Source organism: Myotis davidii, unplaced genomic scaffold (assembly GCF_000327345.1).
Source record: "Myotis davidii unplaced genomic scaffold, ASM32734v1 scaffold77, whole genome shotgun sequence".
NCBI lineage: Eukaryota > Metazoa > Chordata > Mammalia > Chiroptera > Vespertilionidae > Myotis > Myotis davidii.
Window position 1 is genome coordinate 5723410 of NW_006289713.1, and position 5886 is coordinate 5729295.

Genomic DNA, 5886 nt, shown 5'->3' on the forward strand with positions numbered 1-5886 from the left:
AAACCTGTATATCGTGTTGCTGTACAACACAAGATTAAGGCAAACACAAGAGAAAATTATGCAGTTAAGAGACGCAGTAAACCAGATGTGTGACTAGGCAATAGGACTTTTTCAGCTCCATTATAATCTTAGGAGACGACCGTCCTATATGTGGTTCGTTGTTGACTGAAATGTCGTTACGTGGCCCTTGGCTGTATTAGCATGAATAGAATGGCCAGAAATTTATGCAAGAACAGTCTTGACTTAGTCAAAAGTATGGACATACTTTTACATTCTTATTGAAACTGTTACTGCAGGCTTGGACTCTGGTGACATAAGTCATAGAATCTTTGTTAATTGGATGAAGTGGGGGTTAGAAATAAGTTCACATACAAAGTTAATGTTTGGGATAAATTGAGAAGCAGTTTTCCTGATGATTCCAGAGCTTCCCCGCTCCAATCTGTGCTGAACGTCTCTACAGAATAATTATCTTGAAGCAGCTTTTTGGGTATGTGTTTCTTAAAAGTGATGTTTAATTATAAAAGGAACACATGCTTGTTTTGTAAAAAATTCCAACACTAGAGCAGAGCATAAAATCTAAACACTCGTTTTCACTCCCGCCTTCCCCAAGGCCAGTGTCCAGGGTCAGTGTTAACAACTTGCTGTGTGACCCTTCAGCTGTAGCCCCTGAGAAGAGTTCAGGCGAGCTGTGAAAGTTAGTCAGCTACAGAGTCTAGAAGGAACCGTCCACACAAGACCACCCTCACTGTGGGCATCAGCTGCAAGTTTGGGGATTCCCAGAGCCACCCTAATGTTTGATTATTGGGAAGAAGGGCTCACAGAACTCACCGAAGGCTGTTGTCCTCACAATTATGGTTCATAACAGGAAAGGATACAGACTGAAAGCAGCCAAGGTAAGAGGCCTGTAGGACAGAGTCCAGGGAAGTATCAGAGGTGGGGCTTCTGTGAGACGATATGCACAGGGTATTGCCACGCAGGGAAGCTCACCTGGGCCTGGGTGTTCAGAGTCTTTATTGGGGTTCCACCTGTGATTGATTGATCGCTCACTTGCTTGATCTGTTTCCAGGTCAACTGATACTGCATGACTCAAAGCCTCAAATTAAATTGAATTGTTAGTCTTTCTTGTGTGGCCAGCCCCCACTGAAAATCAGATTGTCCGCTGAGGATAAAGGCCAAATCTCCTTTTGGGCAAGGTTAAATTCTTTACTGGGCAGCATCCTTCCTGCTCTCATGGTCCCTTCCTCAAAAAAAATATATGTATTTTTCAACCATTGACAAACGATTGTCTTCTAGATCATGGAGGAAACAAAGGCCACTAGGAGAGTTCTCTCAACTTCGAATCCTTTCTAGGTAAAATACCTGAATATTCATCAGTCTTGTGTATCCCCTTGCCTCTGAAGAAGAGAGAATCCCTCTTTCCCAATGTCACCTTGTATCTGTTCTTTGGTCTGCCTGTTATGAGATAAGCATTTAGTCATTTACTCACTTGCCTCTTTGATTTTCTCTCATTGACTTCTTTGCTTCTTTCTACAAACATGTTCTTGTCTTACTAATCTTAGCCTTGCTTATGCTTTATTCCATCTTGAAAAGCCTTCAGTAGAATCCTGTTCATTGTCTTATAAAATCTAGACTCCTTATGGGGCCAAGAGAATGCCATATATTGGTACAGCACCTTTTAGTTTTGAAAACACTTGTGTTATCTTCCAGTGCCTTGCATGAAATGAAGTGGTTGCTTGGTAAATGTTAGATTAATGAATAATTTGGCTAGGAAGCGAGTGAGAGTCTTCTGTTGGAGGAAACAGCAGGAGCAAAAACACAGAGCTGTGAAGGGCATGTGGCAAGGGGAGCCTGAATGAGCACTGTGTGGAAGAGTGGGGAAGACAGCCTGGAAAGGTAGGGGGAGCAGGTTCATGGTCCCTTGAATACCATGGTCCCCGGGTTTGGGACCAGATTGATTTTGTAACCCAGGCTGTGATTTTGATGACGACTCCTGCAGCCAGAGGGTGGTTGGCACCTGGAAACCCTCTGAGGTTAGGATTCGGCAGCTGTACAGGCAGAGGTGAGGGTGCCCGAGCTTGGGTTGTGGCAAAGGGGAGGAGAGAAGGATTAGAGCACGGGGAGGAGTGTGTGCCTAGAGGTTAAAAGGTACCTAATAAATACTGTCTGTGTGAGTAGTGTCATCAGTAAGTGGAAGGAGGCCACTCCTGTGTTAAGCTGGTGGTTTGGTTCTTTCTGGGAAAGGGTGCAGTTCATTTGCAACACTCAGTAAGTAGGGGGCAGGCAGAATAGAGACGCTTTCGGTTTCCCTTGAGACAGGCTTTTACAGTATCACTTCTTTGTTGAAATGTTTTGAATTCTTAGAGTTCCTTATTTCCCAAATTCAATTTATTCATTACAGAATGCATTTTCTAAAACCAAGTGCTCTGGGAGGCAGTGTATTTTACTGGAAGAATATGGGCTTTGGTGTCAGAACAGTCCTGACTCCACCCTTTTCTGGCTGTGAACTTGGGCAAGTTACTTCAGTTCTAAGGCTCAGTTTCCTCATCCCTACAATGCTAATAATATCGTCCAGCTTTTAGGGTAGTGGCAGGAGTGTGATAATGTGTATAAAGCTCCTGACATACAGTGGATATTCAGTAATTGGCCTTTCCTTTCACCTTCTATGTTTTACATTGTTGTTAACTTGCAACTAAGAGCTAAATGTTTGTTGTACTTTGGATTTGGGTGAATCTGGTGTTCTAAAAATTAAATTCATATTAAATAAGTTAGGAAAATACAGAAGGAGGTTGGGATTCATTAGCATCACTCAGGTTCAGTTATTCCCTGGGATAGGACATTTAGAACTCTGGGGCGCTTTTTATTTCTGGATTTAGAATTCTTGAGGGTTTACTTACCATGTTGGGGTTTTTAAAAATTGCTGCTCCATTTGACTTTGAGTCAGGCTGTGGCTCTAGAACAGGGACAAAGTGAACCCTTTGCTGTGTGTGTGAACAAGCCTTTGAGATGCCTTATCCAGCCTAGGTGCTCCAGGTGACATATCTCCAATTGGTGCTTCCCCAGAAAACCCCCCACTAGTGTGGGCTTCCCTCTTCCTCCCCTTCTCCCTCTCTCCCTTTAATCCTTCCACATTTCTCTCCTACTCTTTTCTCCAAGGCTCCCTGACCTTCTGACCCCACTCCCCATGCTGGATCTCCCACTTTGACCCTCTTTCATATTTCTTTCATGTTCCCATGGGCTTCATTTCTACTTTTTCTTGCCTTCCTCAAGCATGCTCCCTGATTCTCTCATTCATGCAACAGATATTTGCGGCGTGTGTAGTGAGAAGGGCTGGACTGGGGATATTACAAGGAATATTCTGTTGAGGTGTCTGACAAAGGAACAAGACAGCCAGCTAGGGGAGACGGTAAGAGGTGAGGTCAGCAGGCTACAGAATGGGTAGGATTTTATAGGCCCCGGGGGAGGCCTCTGGCTTGTGTTCTAACTGCGGAGGCAGACATGGGATGGTTTTAAGTGAGAGATTGACTCCATCTGATTTCTCAGTAAAAACGTACTCTGGTGCTGGATGGGGAAATGGATGGTGGGTGAGTGGAGGCAGTGAGTGTAGAACAGCACTGATTAGGAGACCAGGTGAGGGCTCAGGTGCCTTGATCTGGCTAGGTGGGGACGTGGAAGAGAGGGTCAGATTTGGGTGGGTTTTGGAGGTGGAATCCACAGGACTTGCTTTGGATAGCTGTGGAGGTGGGGGAGAGTTAAATAAAAGGTGAGTCCTGTGTTTTGACCTTGACCACTAGATGGTGGTGCCTTTATTAAGGCGGGAAGAGTGGGTCATAAGTTTGGTGGGGGGGGGGCTCTGCTTTGACCCTCCTACAGTGGCGTTGTTGAGGAGTCAGTTGGATATACTTAGCGGTGTATTATTAGTTTTGAAGTTTCCCAGATATACATTTTTTTATATATACCTATTTTTAACTACATGGGGCTAAGATCCTGTGAGACCATTTGGAAAGCATATACATAGAGGGGAAAACCTGGGACTGAGCATGGGCACTCCCAACATTTGGGTATCTATGCAGGTATCTATGTATCTCGTAAGTGATAGAGTGTGGCTGGTGAGAAAGGAGAAAAACTCAGAGTTGTCTCCACCCTCCCCCACTCTCTACTCCCAGTCCCCACCCTCCATTCATGAGATGGACTCTCCTCTCCTAGTCCCATGGCTTTTTGCTGGTGTGTTTTCAGCTTGGCATCTTTTTGATATGTGTTATCTGAGTGCTGTTTTGTGTGATTAAGTACTTTAGTGTAAAAGACCTTGCTAGGAAGATTAATGCTTTTACTGTTCACAGTAAGGATAATGACACTTGGCTTTGGTTAGCTTACTACTCTGTTGGGATTTTCCTTAGAGGTTAATATTCTGTTCTTTAGCTTCAGTAATTTGAGAAGAAAATAGTGTTTTCACGTGGTATACATTATTGGTAGGGTTTGAAAGCACTAACTAAATCTTTCATGATTGTAAATTGATGGAAAGAACATTTAAGAACATAAATACAGTAAATACACTGGGAGAGTACTGAATGCTCAGTACTTGTACCAAATTCAGTGCGGGTTCTGGCTTTCTCTTTAGTGTTCCCCACCCTAACTCAGGCCCATCCTGGTTTGCTTATCCTTCAGGTTGGTGACATACCTGGGACATAAGTGCTTGCATCCTCCCTTCACACCCTTTCTGTTTATCAACCTGCTTGCACGGCCATATTTGAGATGTCATCGTTATCCGAATGGCACCTTCTCTGAGTTCTTAAAGGGCATTCAGGAGGAGGTCGATCAATGCTTCTCTCTCATTGGTGTTTCTATCTCTCCCTCTCCCTTCCTCTCTGAAATCAGTAAAAATATATTTAAAACAAACAAACAAACAAGTCCCCCAGCCTCAGTTCCCCCTGGCTATTGTGTCACTTTCTCCAAACCTGGTTCTCATTCTCACCGGGACTTCCAGTTCCTTGAGGTCTTCTGTCTCCTGGTTCTCAGGCCTCACCTGTCATCCGCACTCTGGTTTTCTAGCCCAAGTCTTGCCTCTGATACCCTGGTTTTCTGTCATCTTTGTTAATCTCCAGCCCGTGTAAGCCTTTGCAGTGCTGGGTCAGGCTTTTGGATAAAAGGGGTAGCTGTTCTCATCACCTTATAGAAACTGGCCGTTATCAGCACTGTCTGCGCCCAGTGTTGTGTTTCAGCCCTTCTTTTGGCTGCCCTCCCCCAGCCTCCTGTCCCCCGTCTCAGTAGCTATTCTTTGGTCAGAACACAGTGCTATGGAGTGTGACCCTCTTTCGCTTCGGTCTATCTTGTCAATAGTCTCCCCATCTTCCTCCAATCTAGGGAAGAAGAGTCATTCTCTGTCAGCTGTCACCTCCCTGAGTCTGCACACTTGGACCCTCATTCTTTTTTTAGTTTTAATCCTCACCTCACGATATGTTTTTATTGATTTTTAGAGAGAGAGGAAGGTGGAGAGGAGTAGAAAGAGAGAAACATTGGTTGGTTGCCTCCATATATATCCTGACTGGGGAGCAAACCTACAACCTACGTATGTGCCCTGACCAGAATCGAACCTGCAGTCCTTGGTGAATGGAATGACTCTCCAACCAACTGAGCCACCTGGCCAGGACTGGACCCTCATTCTTTAAAAACAGATAAAAGTGAGCCTGCATTGCGTTTGTAGTTGTAGGACACGTTCAAATAAGTACAAATTAGAAATAAAAAAGAAACCCAACAAGCATGGCTGGATCTCTTAACTTATATTCTCTTAGTCTGACAGTCTGATTAGTTTACCTAGGCATACTCTTCATTCTCTTTATATTCAGTCACTTTTTTTAAACATTAGCGCTCTCTCTCTCTCTCTCGCTCCCT

The 5886-nt window shown here is 44.3% G+C and overlaps 1 protein-coding gene across 1 annotated transcript in view; it reads left to right on the plus strand.

Moving 5' to 3' along the window:
* The first annotated feature begins 1870 nt into the window (after window positions 1-1870).
* Window positions 1871-5886, plus strand: part of ZDHHC7 (zinc finger, DHHC-type containing 7) — a 29603-nt gene continuing 25587 nt past the window's right edge. Inside the window, exon 1 of the mRNA XM_006762234.2 lies at window positions 1871-1893. The gene's annotated coding sequence lies outside the window, so the exon portion shown is untranslated. The remainder of the gene's footprint in view (window positions 1894-5886) is intronic.